An 18,003-nucleotide genomic window follows, 5' to 3' on the forward strand; every position below is an offset into this window, starting at 1 on the left:
TCCCTTAGCATCGAAATCCCAGAGCAAAGTGAAACCCGCCAAACTGAGTAAAGTTAAAATATCTCAGAGGTACTCGGCTCTGTGACTCGTTGGATAACCTAAAGCCTTGTTTGGTTCCGGCCGATACTTGATCAGTATATCTTCCTGTCTGTACGCATAAGTTCACCTCAATTGGGATAAGCATACATTCAGCGTCAATCTCCACCTCTGCCCTGAATATGAGTGCGTCCTTTGTCTCTAGAGCTGAAAAGATGAGAGAAGCTGACTTTTGAATTCGTCCCTTGGCTGCCGAATTCAAAGCGGACAGGAAATCAATCCGGGCTGGCAAAGCTGCCTGGTCTGATTAAAAGGCGGTGATAGCCTATATTGTAGGCATGTTCTCGTCTTCTGGCCTCAACATCAGGTTCAACGTATCGGATGATAAGCATCGCTCCCATTGTCTGGTAATGGTTCTGCTGTTCCCACTAACACCTCCTCTGGACCATCCTTTGTTACGTTATTGCCCGATTACCATCCACTTTGCCTTTCTCCTTTGTGCCATGTATTATTTAATCACTCCTGCGTTCCGCTGTATCACAGACGTTCCCATTTGAACTTTCTCGCTGCATATTTTTTCCAGGCGCTATTTTTGTTGAAAATATCTGTAATCTTTAACTTTTTCCTGTAATATCGGAATGATTATCCAACAGAACGTGAAACCGGATTCTTCCTCCACAAAATCTGCACGACCTGCCGAGATTTACATATTTATCTGTTTTTATTCATTCTATTTCCGTGTCCCTTTTAAGGGGATTTGCTGTCTGTCCGAGATCATTCTCTGTCTCTGTAAATGGTGTGCTATCAGACCCTCATCATTCTGTGTCTGTTTAAAAGGGATGTGCTGTCTGTCCCGGATTTCCAATTTCAAATTTCAAAAGCTGCCTTTGGAGGTTAAGGAATTTTAGTTTGTTTGTGTGTTTCAGACTGGGCTGGTTTTACGTCCCTCCCTCCTTGTCTATCACCTGTGGCTTCAATAACAGTCTCTGCGCCGCGTGGTCCTGAGCCCCACTGCACAATTGCCTTCAGGGATGATCGAAATCTCACTTTATTCTTTTAAAAGGGAACTGCTGTCAGTCAAGGGTCATTCTGCATCTGGGTAAAATGGATGTCCTTGCAATCCCGGATCATTCTGTGTCTGTTTAAATGGGCTGGTTGTCAGTTCCGGTTCATAATCTTTCCCTTCAAAACGGATTTTCTCATAAACCCGGGTCATACTGTATTGTTTGAGATGGAGTATGATTTCAGCTGCAATGACCGAATTGTTAAAGTACAGTGTTCCAATTTACTTTGGGGTTGCCTGCGCCGGTGCGCACCCAGATCGCAGTGCATCTGTTCATTCACTCGAAATATGCTCATCTTTTCCTAAATCCACTCCTTGATATTGCAGTTGCCCCGAATTTGCTCGCAATATGCACAACAACACAATGAATGATGCTGGCAGCGGCCGCGTGGCCTAATGGATAAGGCGTCTGACTTCGATTATAACAGCAAAGTTATCAGAAGATTGCAGGTTCGAGTCCTGCCGCTGTCAACTTAGCTCGCTACGTGAAATTTTATATTATTTCTTGTGATTCTGCCGAGAAACCAACCATCTCTTCCAGTCACTCACCTGAAGTGAAGGAAGGCTGTTTGCTTGAAGAATCTCATGGCAAGTTTTCATCATTGTCGATCTGCATGCACGTGCAGAGCAAGCTGTGAAGTGCACTTTCTTGCACATTATTTCTGCTTGGATACAAAAAGCAGGAGATTGAATGGCTGACGATGTCTTATAGCAGAGACGAGGTGGCCGAGAGGTTAAGGCGATGGACTGCTAATCCATTGTGCTCTGCACGCATGGTTTCGAATCCCATTCTCGTCGTGGTTGGCTTGCAGCGTAACCACTTTTTGACATTCACATTTAACCTCATCGCCAAATTCCCCTTTTACTTACAGGGATGCTGTACTTTCCTCCTGTCATGTCTCAAATTAATAATGTATTCGTCAAAAGGAGAACAGTTGCAGTACAATGGCGAGGGGCACTAATTAGATAGGTATCTGAGAGACAGCACATGCACGATGGGCCATAATATCATTTCTCACCACCGTCAGAATCTGAGAGCTGCGCTTTTCACTGTCGGCGCCTCGTTGGTCCACTGTTACGATTCTCCCTTCGGAATTATCACATTTGAAATGCGAGAGGTCACGGGCCAAATCCCGGTCGAGCCCCGCCATATTTTACTCAAAGTTCCGCTTCTAACAGCCGCTAGACATGTGAGCGCGTGGCTGCATGATCGCGCAACCATCGAGCAGACCAGCACAGGATGCTCACAAGCTCCTGGCGCTGCATTGCGCATGCGTGGCTGCATAGTGGCCAGCAGTGGGACAAAGTTAACGGGTTTGTGCACGGAAAATCATTTGAGTGTATATTGAATAAACATAAACACTTCATGAAGTTAATTTCAACTACAAAAACAACTTGCATTTATATAGCACATTTAACGTCATAAAACGTGATTTCAGAAGCTGGATTGTACTTGCGATCACTTGCTGTGATGGCCAGCTGGGCATAGTTTTATCTCTCATTTGCCTCATTATTGGTCCTGCACTGTGGTGTCATCAGCCACGGTTTTAGCGGGTAGCCCTTGTCGGCCAATTTACATTGCGGATTCAGAAGGCAATGTTCTGATAGAACCATATACCTCCGAGTGACGGAGGACGAAGGAGTCATGAACACCTCCCCGGTGATCAGCCTTCACGTTTAGGATCCTCAGTTGTGCATCACAGTCAGTCGTTGCATTTAAGGAATGAAACCTATTCCTGTTGATGTCGGATACAGATGAATCAATTGGTGCCTTCATTGCAATATGGGTTCCAGCGATGGGGCCACCACTTTTGGGAAGTTGCCAATCCTAAAAAATGCAAGAGCTCAGTCCTTTTTCTGCCGAGTGGACAATTAAAACTCTATGAACTCAGAAGCCCTACGCAATATGGCATATGTCACCTGCTGAATATAGGCCATCACAGCGCTCTTGGTTCGAAATTTCCGCATTGCCGAACAGAAGTGATGCACTTGCAAAGAAGTTCAGTGCTGTTGTTACATTCATGGACACTGACAAGGCAGTGCAGGTCTTTGCGCGTGTATGCAGGTCACCATTAACATGTCACACACAGGCTGATTGCCTTTTTGCTAAAGCGCAGCCTCGGCAACCAAAAATCATCCGACATTATGACAGCCTCACCATATACACACTCTGTTGTGAGCAGTAGTTCATTCTGTTCAGGCGCCGGTCGTGATTCCTCAATCTTCTATGTTATTCCCTGGAACGTTCGAATCTATGTGGCAGAATCACACCAATAATCGGGAAAAGTCCTCAAGAAGCATGTTTCTCTCTCACAGGCCTCCTGTTTAAAAAAATGACGTGCATGGAGGGAACAATTAGAAAGAGTTGTAAAAGTCATGTTCGTAAAGTGAGTCCTGTATAAAATCTGGTCGGGCGGAGGTGACAAACGGGTGGCATTATATCGCCCGCACATCATACCCAACTGATAAATATCACCCACCAGGAAGAATTTATACGCCTTTCAAGATGTTTACAACGTCCCACGTAAAAATTTTAAACAGCATGAAAAATTGTATTAGTTAAATCATTTATATACTCTGGCATAATATGAATATAAGAACATGGTTTTGATGTTGTTTTTCTCTCTCCCAGGAGAACACATGGTACCGGTTGGGGTCGAGTGTGGAATGTTTCGGTGAAGGAGTGGCGCACTTTTGTGGGGCAGACTGTTTGGGCTGGTTGCTCTTTTCCTTTCCGGCATTGTTCATTGTTCATCGGTTGATATGTAACCTTCAGGGTGCTGACTGAGGGCCGTGTGGCTCTTTGTCGGCCTGCGCAGATACGATGCGCCGAAATAGTCTCCTTCTGCACTGTAGATTTCTATGTTTCTCTAAGAAACAGGAGCAGGGATAGGCCATTCGGTCACTCGAGCCTGCTCCGCCTTTCATTTAGATAAATGTTGATGTTCGACATCAACTCCACTTTCCTGCTCTATTCTCATATCGCTTGATTCCCTGTGTATCCAAAAATCTATCGATGTCTGCCTTGAGCATACTAAAGAGTGGGGCTCCCCAGCCCTCTCGGTTAGAGAATTCTCAAGTTTCAACACCATCTGAATGAAGAAAGTTCTCCTCATCTCAGTACTAAATTGCTGACCCCTTATTCTGAGACTGCATTCCTTGGTTCTAGAAGAAACAGCCAAGGGAAACATCGTCGCTGCATGTACCCAGTCAAGTCAAATCTGATTTTTTTTTAATGTTTCAATGAGATCATCTCATATTCTTGTATACTCTAGAAAATATGGGCCTAACGATCAATCGTTCCTCATCGGACAATCTCCCCATTTCAGGAATCAGTCTGATGAACCTTCGTTGCACTCCCTCTATGGCAAGCACAGCCTTCCTTTTGTAAGGAGAATAAAGCGATACTCAGTACTACTGGTGTGCTCCCATCAGGACGCTATGTAATTGTATTAAGTCATCTTCACTCTGATACGCAAAACCTCTTGTAATAAATGCCAATGCAACATTTGCTTTCTTAATTGCTTGCAGTACCTGCGTGTTAATTGTCAGCGATTCTCATACAGGACACCCAGGTCCCTCTGAACACCAACGTTCGCCAACCTCTCTTCATTTAAAACATACTTTGCTTTTGTATTTTCCTACCAACGTGGATACTTCACATTTCTCCAAATTATATTCCATTTGCCATCTTATTGCCCACTCAGTTAGCCTGTCAATTTCCCCTTGAAATCTCTTTGCATCCTCCTCAAATGTTGTAATCCCAGCTAGCTTTGTATCATCAATAATCTTGGATATATTCCCCTCATCCAAATAATTGAAATAGATTGTGAATAGTTGTGGTAGAAGCAATGATCCTTGTTGTAACCGCGATTTACAGACTCCCAACCCTAAAATGACCCGTTTGTTTCTAATCTCTGTTTTCTGTCTGTTAAGCAATCCTCAATCCATGCTAACATATATCTCCCAAGTCGATGAGGATTAATTTTGTTTAATAATTTTGTTTAATAACCAGTTGTGTGGCAACTTGTATATTGCCTTCAGAAAATCCAAATACAGTACATTCACCAGCCCCTCGTTATAACCTCAAAAACCCAAACATGATTTCGCTTTCATAAATCCGTATTAACGCTGCCTAGTCGTATTATTATTTTCCAGGTGTTCTGTTACCACAAATATAATAATAGATTCTTGCAGTTTCCCTACTACTGACGTGAACCTGTCTGGTCTGCAGTAGCCCGTTTTCTCTCTCACGTCTTTCTTAATTTTTAACTTAATCTATAATCATTGCATATATTATTTAATTATGTTTAATTATAATTAATTATTATTATACTGGTTTACTTTTGTATACTCCTTATTCTATTATTTACAATGTAATTTGAATTTCTTTGTTTAATTTTTTTCGCCTGTGTCTATTTGTGTGTGCATTTTAGCTGCCGCTTCAGAACCGACTTTTTAAAGTCTTTTGCACTTCCTTCTCCCACTTGTTTTCCCTTTCCATCCCTTGTTAATATTTAACATGTTGTAAGGCTATTGTGAAGTGCCTTGTGAAGTTTTATATCGTTAAAGGCGCCAGATAATAAAAGTTATTATTATTATTTCTTCAAAAGCGGGGTTACATTTGCTACCTTTCAATTCGCAGAAACCTTTCCAAAAATCCTGGAATTTTGGAAGATGATAACCAATGCATCCACTAACTCTAATGCCAAATGTTTCAAAATCCAAGGATGTCGACCATCAGGTCCAAGGGATGTATTGACTTTAAGAACCATTAAATATCCAAAACTATTCCTGTATTAATATTAATTTATTTCAGTTCCTCGTTTGCGACACCCTTGGTTCTCCAATATTTCCAGGAGATTTTATTCATCAACTTCCACGATGACAGACGCAAAGTATTTTTTAAATTCTCTACTATTACCTTATTCCCCATTACAACACGGAGGCAGGTATTGGTGTTATCACAGAAATGAAATCCCGTGTGCTCACTGCGGGTACAGTTTAACATGGAACCCCATTAATAAAGCAACAACCCACCATGAGATTTTGTGCAGACCTGATGACCCATGGAACGTCCTGAGGAAACTGAGCTGGCAACAAACGAACTTGCTGTTCTCCACAGTCCTCGGTTTTGATGCTTGTTTCCGACATTTTTCATCTTCACGTATGTATCTGTGCCTTATGAATTAGGGAACGCTACTTATGAGAACTATTATCTTGTGAAGTTTAGTAAAATAGAGCATTAAGTTAACAGGCGCAATTCAGCTGTTCTTAAACATGTAAAATTTGCGAATAGTTCCAATACTTTTGGCATGAAGGCCTCGAGTCATTCTCTTCACCAGATAAAATTAAGTGTGGATCAGAAACAGCTCACCTGAGGGAAACATCAGAGAGAGCTAAATCAAAGATGGATTGATAAGTCATTCGCCCAAGTAGTACGCTCGATTGGGTTATTTGCACATTAGGTCAACTTCACCAGCTTTGGGACCAGGTACAATGCGATCGATCCTCGTGGGGCAAATTTATCTCTGGACCGCGACGCTGGCGCGAGCAGATGTCATCACTAGCTTTCTGCATCAAAGAACTGGTCGACATCTATCGGGGCGCTCATTAATGGGGATGGCACCCCGGCACGACATCTTTGTTTCTCGCCCAACTCTGGTCGGCACAATAATGTCGGCCCTAGCGTGGTCCGGTCCGCCATCATTTCGTCCAGCACTCCGTCTTGGCTGCCTGGCTGTAGGCCCAATCTCACACTGCGCTCGTGGTCGATTGCAGGCAATCAGAGGCTTTGCAGGGTGTGCAGCGGTCCTCGCCTTTAATCAAAGGGGCGAGGCTTTGAAGCTCATCAGCGCAATGCAGCCTCCACGTAGAGCTTCCTGCAGTGCCCCAATAGCCCTCATCATAGACAGTCGTTCGGAATCGAGGAATACTTGCTTCCATTCCTAAAGTGAGTTCTTTGGTGGCTGCATAGTCGAACTCGAATGTCATGGACCCAGTCGCAGGTTCGACCGCCATTCGACAGGAGATGTGATGGGTGGGAGTGGGGGTGATACTGATTTACCACGCTCTCTTTCCACTGCCTGCACCTGACCCCTTCCTGCTCGCAGCATTGAGATTCGAAGTGCTCAACGCCCTCCCGGATGCCCTTCCTCCACCTAGGGCGGACTCCGGGCATGGACTCCCACGTGTCGGTGGTGATGTCGCACTTCACCAGGGAGGCTTTAGGGGTGTCATATAACACTTACGCTGCCCACCTTTGGCTCGTTTGCCGTGAAGGAGCACCGCATAGAGCAATTGCCCAGGAGTCTCGTATCTGGCATGCGAACTCTTTGGCCTGCCCAGTGAAGCTAATCGAGTATGGTCATTGATTCAATGGTGTGGTTGTTCGCCTGGGTGAGGACATTGATGCGCTTGTCCTCCTAGGGGATTTGCAGGATCTTGCAGAGACATCGTTCGTGATCTCTTTCCAGCGACTTGATGTGTCTTCTGTACATCATCCATGCCTCTGATCCACACAGGAGGGCGGGTATTAATACAGCCCTGTAGACCATGAGCTGGGTGGTAGGTTTGAGGGCCACATCTTCGAGCACTCTTTTCCTCAGGCGGCCGAAGGCTGCATAGCGCAAAGGAGACGATGTTTACCCTCCGAATTAATGTATGCCTTTGCTGGTAAGAGGCGCCCTAGGTATGGGAAGTGGTCCACGTTGTTCAGGGCCACATCGTGAATCTTGATGACTGGGGGGCAGTGCTGTGCGGCGAACATAGGATGGTGAAGGACTTTGTCTTACGGATGTTAAGCGTAAGGCCGATGCTTTCATATGACTTGAAAATACATCGAATATACTGGAGTTCAGCCTCAGATAATGCACTGATAATGGCATCGTCCGCGTACTGCAGCTCAATGACAGAGGTTGAGGTGATCTTGGACCTGGCCTGGAAACGGCGTAGGTTAAACAGCTTCCCACTAGTTCTATAGTTTATGTCCACTCCAACAGGAAGCTTGTTAACTGTGAGGTGGAGCATGGCAGCGAGGAAGATTGAGAAGAAGATTGGAACGATGACGTAGCCATGTTTAACCCCGGTCCGGACGTGAATTGGGTTTGCTAATGGATCCGTTGGTCAGCATCATGGTCTGCATGTCGTCATGGAGTAGGGGAAAGATGTTGACAAAGCTTTGGGGGCATCCAACACGAAGGAGGATGCTCCATAGACCCTCATGGTTGACAGTGTCAAAGGCCTTTGTAAGATCGAAAAAGACAATGTACTAGGGCTGGCGCTGCTCCCTGCATTGTTCCTGCAGCTGTCTCTCTTCAAAGATTATGTGCGTTGTGCCACGTAGGGGACGAAATTCGCACTGTGCCTCCAGGAGGAGTTCCTCAGCCACAGGGAAAAGATGGTTGAGGAGAACTCTAGCGACAACCTTCCCAGTAGCTGATAATAGGGAGATTCCCCTGTAGTTGCCGTCGTCGGACTTGTCCCCCTTTTTAAAAATGATCATGATCACATCATCTCTGAGATCTCCCAGCAGCTCTCCTACCTCCAAATGAGAGGGATGAGATTATGTGTCGGCGCTAACAGCGCCTGTCCGCCATACTTTACCGGCTCAACAGGTATTCCATCCGTACCCATAGTCTTGTTTGTTCGTGAACTGTTTTATGGCTTTGCTACCTCTTGCAGCGTTGGGGTGTCACTGAGGTGGTGGCGGGTCGCATGCTGCGGGACGAAGTTGTGAACACTTGAGTCAACGGCAGAGTCTCGATTGAGGAGATCTTCAAAGTGTTCCTTCCACCGGGCCCTGACAGCCACACTCTCCTTGATGAGTGCTCCTCCATTGTTAGCCAGGAGTCGCTTGGGGCCTTGCAAGCTTGGACCGTAAGTGGCCTTGACTGCGAAGAATAATCCTTGCATATCGTGGCTGTCGACCAGTTGATGTATCTCCTGTGCTTTCTCCATTCACCACCTGTTCTTTAGGTCTCGTTTTTTTTTGTGGGACCTCGGCCTTCAGCCGTCTGTAATGCTGCCTTGCTGCTCCCAAGTTGGGTTGTTGCTTGAGGCTTGCGATCTGGTAGTTCTTCGATCTCCCGATCATTTTTATCAAGCAGTCCTGTTTTTTTCTGTGTGAGTAACAAAGTTTCCCTTCACAGACACTGTTTATGGAGGCCTGGAGGCCAGACCAAACGCTTTAGGAATTGAGCATCTCAGGGTCATCAAGACATGCCAGATTAGATGTGAGGCGCTGGCTGTATAGTGCTCTCCTAACCGGGTATTTAAATGCCAAGGCATTAACCTTTTTACGGCACTGCTTCTGCTGTCCACTCTGCGTTGGGGCTATGTTAGTGTGGATGATGTATCGGATTTTGGGCTTCCAAAGGATGTTTTGTAAAGTTTATTCCAAGTTTAAATATTTCCTCAGAGGTTTCCAAGTTGTTTTAAAAGTTTCAGCGTTTAAAAGTATTTCAAAATATTAAAAAAATTACGCAGGTTGATTAAAGGCTTAATAAATCGATTAAGAGTACGTTAAAAGTTGATTAAAAGAACGTCTAAAATGTAAATCAGAATGCTTAAAAGTTAGTTTCGTTCATTAAAAATTTAAAAGTTCTCCTTAATTATTTAAGTAGTTTAAACGTTGCTTAACAGCACCCTGGTTACCGCCACAGGAAGAGTGGCAGAGATTGTGGTCTGCTGCCTTTGCGTTTAGATAAGGCGAATTCTGTGGCGGGAGTGGGACGTCTGTGGTTGGCAGTAAAAGTCCCAACCTCAGAAAGTTACCGCCCCCTAATTGTGGTGCAGGGCAACTTTGCCATTTTTTATAGCCCTTTAGTGCTTCCAGTGGCGCTAACGGGTCTCAATGGCATTTACACGCGGGGGAGGAGGGGCCCTTGTACTAATTGTGAAATCGCACTGGAGATTCGGAGGGTACTGTCCTGGCATCGCCGCGCCCCATGTTTAAAGCCCCAGGCCTGCGTGCAACCGACCATGACGTAGTCGTTGTCAGTACCGACACAGTGAAGACTCCTTTAGTCCCCACCAGGCAATTTGCCCTGCGGTTTGGGAGGCTGGCGAAGGTCGATGTCACCACCAGATTGGCGGGACACCCCTTAAAAGGTTGACCTTTAGTACCCAGAGCCGTCATCTTTATTTGTCGGCCGACGATGTTGTAGCCTAGCGCTCCCATTTGGGCTGCTGGACCGGTCCATCGCCTCGCTGGTGGCCTAGAAACGGAAACCAAACGACCTGCAGAGTTTGCTGCGACACTCCCATTTAATTGGCGTGGAGTGGCATTGCTACACGTAGATGGACTCAGTGACACGCAAACGTCGTGAGAGCGCCCCTCAAAGAAGAGGAGCACCAGAGAAACTGTGCTACTTCCTTTGAAGGGTGCAAGGCCCAATACTGCTCCGAGGTTGGGACTTCCATGCCAGGAAGAGGAAGTCCCAGCATGCCAACAATCGCGGCAAAGGGCAATTTTGGGCCATTGGCCTTTTTATTTCAATGGCGTAAATTCGTACTTTTTTTTACAGTAAAGCGGGTAATAGCGAGTCGCCGTTTTAGGATAATTCCCAATGTTTTAACCATTAGGTCCAATGTTAATTCCCGACACATTTTCTTCTGTCATTTTTACTAGGTAAGAGTCTGAAGGTTCTTTGGAACGAAGACGGGTAGGTGGAGTTGAGCTATAATAATCTAGTTGAATGGCGGAACAGTTCAGAGGGGCTGAAAGGTCCACTCACGTTAGTATGTTCGTATGTTCCTAATGTCTGTCTAGCCGATAATGTATATGTAATTATTTAATTACTTGTTTATTTGACTTTATCCCTGGTCAGTACAGTAACTGACACTACTCAGATGGCGCTGCGAAATACAAAATCGAAAAACGCTTTGCTCTACAAATCGGTTTGAAATACATCCCACTTCTTCTGTTTCTCCACCCTGCCAACTACATAACCTGCTATACTAGGTCAAATGTTGTTACGAGAAAAATATAATCTCATTTGTTTGCTCTTTCAAAGAACCGACACATATATTATGGACTGGCTGGCCGCCTTCTGGCCTGTACGATTCTATAATTCTATATTTATTGCAATAAATCCATTTTATATCGAATTTGGAACTCGTTTATGTATTTAGTTAGTTGCTTTGAATGCGATTGTCCACCCAGACAACTAATGTCATTGAGAAGATATCACGAAATTCAAATATTTTAATAATCTTTTGCTTTTTCCATAAATGTGGTGACGTGTCTGGCGCTGAATGCAATCAGTGCCTTTCTTGGCACAGCCAATCCGGTCATGTTGTTCACTTAATTCGATGATAGGTCCCCACTCATTCTCTGCCCTTCTGGTAATAGCTGTGATTCTATGTCCTTTAATCTGACCGTCAGTGCAGAACTGTATTTACCAATGCCCCTTCTGAAGTTATCGTTCAATCTGCTTCCACCACCTGTTCAGACAATGCATTCCACACCACAACAACTCCATGCATATTTTTTGTCCTCATGTCTCCACTGGTTAATTTTCCAATTACCTTAAATCTACTTCTCTTGGTACCGATCGCTCTGCCACTGGAATCTTTCTCCTTCCTTTATCTATCGAACGTCTACATGATTTTTAACATTTCTATCAGATTTCCCCTTAGCATTCTTTGCTCTAAGGAGTACAATCCCAGTTTCTCTAGACTATCCAAGGAACTGAAGTTTTTCATCCTTGATGCCATTGTATAAAATCTCACCCACATCCTCACTAAGGCTTTGACCTCCTTCCGAAAGCGTAAAGGCAATAATTGGCTTCAATAGTCCAGCTGAAGCCTAAGCAATGTTTTATACAATGTTAACATAACTTCATTAATACACGAATAACTATTTCAAATTGGCACTTTCTCTGAGCGTGTTATGGTTCGTTGCACAATTAAATAATTTCCTACACAAAACTATTGAGATTGCCCTTCACAGTACAACTATGCATCACTTTCCATTTCCCAGGCACAAACAGGCATCGTGAAACCAATGTTAGCGTATCAACTACAGAGAGAAGCATTGAGACATCCATTTAGGAGGAATTCCAAGACCCCCCCCACTCTCCTCCGTGTTTGCAATCTTAATGGCGTAACTGCAGTGCAGTCTCAATTCAGCGTTGCTATGGGATGAAGGGACATAGGCAGTCCGTCGGAATCGAGGAAGACTTGCTTCCTCTCTTAGAATGTCATTAGGTGGCTAAATAGTCCAATACTAGAGCTACAGTCCCTGACAGTCGTTGAGGGTAAGGGAGGGTGGGACAGGTTTGCTGCACGTTCTGTCCGCTGCTTGCATTTATATTCTGCATGTACTTGGCGATGAGACTTGAGGCGTTCACATCCTCCCGGATTCACTTCTTCCACTTAGGGCGATCTCCTGCCAGAAACTCTCAGATGAGGTCAGTGAGGATGTTGCACTTTACCAGGAAGGTTCTTGGGATGTCCTAGTTTCATCTGTCCACCTTTGGCTCGTTTGCCATGAAGTAGTTCCAAGTAGAGTGCTTGCTTTGGGAGTCTCGTGTCTGGCTTGCGAACAATGTGGACTGCCCAGCGGAGTTGGTCAAGTATGCTCAGTGCTCCAATGCTGGGAATGCTGGCCTGGTCGAGGACACTAGTGTTGGTGTGTCTGCCCTTCCAGAGAATTTGCGGTGGCATCGTTGGTGGTATTTCTCCAGGGACTTGAGGTGCCTGCTGTACATGTTCCGTATCTCTGATCCATACAGCAGGGTAGGTATAACTACAGCCCTGTAGACCATGAGCTTGGTGGTAGATTGGAGAGACTGGTCTTCGAAGACTCATTTCCTCAGGCGGCAGAAGGCTGTGCTGGCGCACTTGTTTTGCCTCCTCATCAATGTCTGCACTTGTTGATAAGAGGCTCCCGAGGTATGGGAAATAGACTACATTATGGGGGTCAGTGTTGTGTGGCGAGGACAGGCCGGTTGAGGACCTTTGTTTTACAGGTGTTTAGCCTAAGACCCATGCTTTTGTATGCCTCTGTAAATATGTTGACTCTGTCCTGGAGTTCAGACTCTGAATGGGTGCAGACGCAAGCGTTGTCTGCCTAATGTAGCTCGACAAAAGAAGTTAGGGTGGTCTAGAACCTCGCCTGGAGTGGGAGAATTTTGAACATACTATGTATGGAACATAGTATAAAGTCATGTAAACAGGAAACAAGTTTGAAGTTAATATAAATCATTAGAGAGACAATATAAACGTTCTTAAAATCTCCAAATGGCTAACAAAAATATTTATTACATAGGCCGGAAGAATCCTGTTGTGGTTATAGAGTAAATAATTAAAACATGATTCCAGTGGCAGAGTGTCGCTGGCCAGAGGAATCAATTGGAAAGTAATTAGCAAATTAACCAACAGGGAGATATAATGGATTTGTTTTGTACACAGCGACTTGCTATGATCTGGAAGTCATGAATGGATTGTGCAAGCAGCTTCAGTAATAACTTTCAAAAGTGAATTGGAGGAATACTTGAATGGAAAAAAATTGCGCGGCTATGGGGAAATGCAGGGAATTGTTTCTTAATGTATATCTCTTTCAGGGTTCAAGCACAGAAACGATGCCTTCCTTTTCTGTTGTATAATTCTATGAATCTATGAAATGGTGCTATGAAGATTAAAGCACTCTTCGGCCTGTCCGTACTTTCTATGTGCACAACCTGCCATAATATTTCCCATTAAATGGTCATCTGTTCTCATTTGAAATGAGCAGACCTTAAGCTGTAATTACATCAGCCGTCCAGCCATGGCGCTCTAGCGCTTGTATTGTGTGACTGCTCCCTCTCAGCCAGAATCACAGATATGCTTCAATTAACTGTTGTTATAGAATTCCAATATTGCAGTAAGTTTTGTTATTGAAAGGCAAATTTAAAGTTGAGGCCGAATATTATTTCCATGGACTGGAGCAGTAATTCCCTTCCCCACACTGAAATAAGCTTTCAGCTGAAGACATGTTTATGATGCCATGTGGATGACTGCGTCATATCGAGATAATGGGGATGCAATTAGACTGGGTTGCGCTCCTCTCGATTTTCTTTTGCATTGAATTCAATTGAGGAGGATAAACGGGAGGATCATAACACTCGCTTCAATTTCCCATTCACATGTACTGGCGCAAATCAATGTCACTCCAAATATATTGGCTAATTTGTAAGCTTAATTGTCAGATTCTCCTTGAATCGTGTTGTCGTTCTATGTACAACAGCTCTCGTTGCCTGAAGTCGTTTTATTTCTTGTTGCCCTGAACATTTTATTGGCACTGATGCAAAGATACAGCTTTTCATTGTCGTAGTCGTTCTTTACGTGCTGGCAATGCTCTAGCTGCTGAAATCAATTGTCGTTTCCGTTTTCGTAGGCAAGGAGCACTGGAACCATTCCATAATACAAGTCAATAAGATTTATAGTTACAAGGTTAAATTACTGACTAATACTTCCGGCTCTGCTAAATATTGATTCTAAAAATCTTAATTTGCTAAGCACCTCTCCAAGGTATTGCAATGATAAATTTTGCGCCAGGAATTTTGCGGACGAACGGTGCACAGCTTTCGTTAGACTTGTCCATGTCCATTCAACATCTATGACCGTTTGTACTGATAGCTGCAGGAAGGTTTGAAAACGTTGCAGCCCCCACAAGAGAGCAGAAAGAAACTGTGTGAACCCAGCAAGCATCTATGTATCTCAATCAGCAATCATATTGAAGGGTTCATGTTTGAACGGTGCAGATTCGGAAACAGGAAGTATAAGTTAGAATATTCAAGATCAACTCAGGTATTGAAAGTGAAATAAAGAACGGGAAACAGACATTGGATTCACAGAGAGAGAAAACAGACATAAAGAAAGTTAAACGAATTATTTTTAATTTTTCGTTTCTAAAATAATCTCGTTCAACAATTAAAATCTGCAGTCTACATTCGTAAAGTTAATTATCAGTGCCGGGGAGATTGTTTGACAAGAATGAAAATTTATCACGCTTAAAAAATGCCACTTCGCCCTATGTAGACCATCCCTAGCTTTGTGTGGCAAGATTAGCCTCTCTCTGTTATGCAAGTACAGGAAATGCATGCAGCTCAATACACTTGGATGGGCAACCAGAAAGGGAGATGCGAGCAGCTTACTTCGAAGCAGCTTAGAACTGGATCTCGGACAGCAACACCAGGATTTCGCTTTGAGCTGCTCACCTGTCCTAACTCGAATTTGCGGTCCGATTCGTGAATAATTAACAGTGAGTTGAATTACACGCACAGTTATTTTCACTGTAAATCCTCGCCTATTACAACGTATGCCGCGATTCTCATTTATCGAAAATTTAATTTAGTACGTGGGGGAAATCATTATCATTCACCTCAGCTTGTTTGTTTGTATATTTTTGTATTTTTTATTTGTTTATTTACTATTTTGCAATAACGCTGTTTTCTTTCCTAGCATTCCCATGAGCCCACTGATCAGGACAACCCTTCGCAAACACTAATCTACGAGGTCCAACCCACAACATGCTGATACCAGTACCGTTTAGAAATGCTTTCAGTGGCACAAATGAAGACCTTAAATTGGGGCACATTGCAGATGACATGTAATATTGAGAAGTGTGTAACATAGAAACATAGAAACATAGAAAATAGGTGCAGGAGTTGGCCATTCGGCCCTTCTAGCCTGCACCGCCATTCAATGAGTTCATGGCTGAACATTCAACTTCAGTAGCCCATTCCCCTTGTTCCCCCTCGTAGTAAGGACCTCATCTAACTCCTTTTTGAATATATTTAGTGAATTGGCCTCAACAATTTTCTGTGGTAGAGAATTCCACAGGTTCACCACTCTCTGGGTGAAGAAGTTCCTCCGCATCTCGGTCCTAAATGGCTTACCCCTTATCCTTAGACTGTGACCTCTGGTTCTGGACTTCCCCAACATTGGAAACATTCTTCCTGCATCTAACCTGTCTAACCCCGTCAGAATTTTAAATGTTTCTATGAGGTCCCCTCTCATTCTTCTGAAGTCCAGTGAATACAAGCCCAGTTGATCCAGACTTTCTTGATAGGTCAGTCCCGCCATCCCGGGAATCAGTCTGGTGAACCTTCGCTGCACTCCCTCAATAGCAAGAATGTCCTTCCTCCGGTTGGGAGACCAAAACTGTACACAATACTCCAGGTGTGGCCTCACCAATGCCCTGTACAACTGTAGCAACACCTCCCTGCCCCTGTACTCAAATCCCCTTGCTATGAAGGCCAACATGCCATTTGCTTTCTTAACCGCCTGCTGCACCTGCATGCCAACCTTCAATGACTGATGTACCACGACAAATAGGTCTCTTTGCACCTCCCCTTTTCCTAATCTGTCACCATTCAGATAATATTCTGTCTCTCTGTTTTTACCACCAAAGTGGATAACCTCACATTTATCCACATTATACTTCATCTGCCATGCATTTGCCCACTCACCTAACCTATCCAAGTCGCTCTGCAGCCTCACAGCATCCTCCTCGCAGATCACACTGCCACCCAACTTCGTGTCATCCGCAAATTTGGAGATACCACATTTAATCCCCTCATCTAAATCATTAATTTAGATTATAAGCATTCTGAAGGAGGAACGAGGAGCGTCTTTATAAAATAAATAGTCCAATTTTAAAGTTGGTGCAGGAAGCGAGAGGCCTGGAGATTCAGGGTCTCACATCTTTACTGATAGCAGGAGAAACTGATGTAGTTGTTCAAAAGCATATGGGATAATTTGCGTTGCAAATACAGGCATAGCGTACAGAAGCACAGATGTTATGCTAAATCTTTTCAAATCGTTGATTAGGCCTCTACTGGGGCATTGCGTCTAATTCTGGATACGATATTTTAGGAAGGAAATCAATACCTTGATGGTGCTGGGATTTTTTTAGAAATTTGGCAGTGGTGAATTTTCTCAGTTATGTGAAGGGTAAACAATGCTGGGAGCATTCTGTTTCGAGTATGGTGGAATAAAGAGCGATTAATTAGAGGTGTTCAAAATTATGATGCGTTTTGATAAAATAATTGGGGTGAAGTTGTTTCCACTGATAGAAGAGTCTTTAAACAGACGACACATTTTAATGTAATTGGCAGAAGTGCAAGAGGGGCGATGAGGAGAAATGTACTTACCCAGCGAGTCCTTATGAACTGGAATGTAATGCCAAAGGGCGGTGGATACAGATTCAACAATACCTTTCAAAAGGGAACTGGAAAGCCACGTAAAACGGAATATTTATCAGTGCTATGGCGAATGAGCAGCGGGGTGCGTGTAATTGGATAGCTCTGTCAGAAAGTCGGCACAGGCACGATGAGTGAAATGGCCTCTGTCTGTGCTGTTTCATTCTGGATTTCTATGATTAAGTAAGAAGACTCTTTGTTCCGTGGCGTCCGAATCCAGTTCCTGATTGACCTTATTTCTTCCTGTCGATCAACATGTGTGAAGTTATGTGCATTACGTGAAAATCCAGCTCATCAAAAAAGAGAATGATGAGATATTGAGACCAGTCACAAGGTTTATAGTTGGGAAAAAATCACCCGGGATTAAAACAGGATTCAGCTCTGAATCTTTGGTCTTTCTGCAATGAATAACCTTGCACAAGCTAATATCCACATAACTGAAGCACTGACCATACTCGACCAGCTCCGCTGGACAGGCCATATAGTTCTCATGCCAGACACGAGAGTCCCAAAGCAATGCTCCACTCGTAACTCGTTCACGGCAAACGAGCCAAAGGTGGTCAGAGGAAAAGTTACAAGGATACCCTCAAAGCCTCCCTGATAAAGTGTGACATCCCCACCGACACCATGGAGTCAATGGCCAAAGATCGCCCGAAGTGGATGAAGCGCATCCAGAAAGGCAATGAGCACCTCGAGTCTCAACGCTGAGAGCAT

The 18,003-nt window shown here is 44.1% G+C and overlaps 2 non-coding genes across 2 annotated transcripts; both read left to right on the forward strand.

Annotated features, from left to right (window-relative positions):
* The first annotated feature begins 1,481 nt into the window (after positions 1 to 1,481).
* On the forward strand, positions 1,482 to 1,570 carry trnar-ucg (transfer RNA arginine (anticodon UCG)). Its single transcript is given in 2 exon segments — positions 1,482 to 1,518; positions 1,535 to 1,570. It is a non-coding gene; the product is annotated as a tRNA-Arg (tRNA).
* A 245-nt stretch (positions 1,571 to 1,815) lies between these two features.
* On the forward strand, positions 1,816 to 1,897 carry trnas-gcu (transfer RNA serine (anticodon GCU)). Its single transcript has one exon. It is a non-coding gene; the product is annotated as a tRNA-Ser (tRNA).
* Positions 1,898 to 18,003: the final 16,106 nt, after the last annotated feature.

The sequence above is a fragment of the Pristiophorus japonicus genome, unplaced genomic scaffold (genome assembly GCF_044704955.1).
Source record: "Pristiophorus japonicus isolate sPriJap1 unplaced genomic scaffold, sPriJap1.hap1 HAP1_SCAFFOLD_45, whole genome shotgun sequence".
Lineage (NCBI taxonomy): Eukaryota > Metazoa > Chordata > Chondrichthyes > Pristiophoridae > Pristiophorus > Pristiophorus japonicus.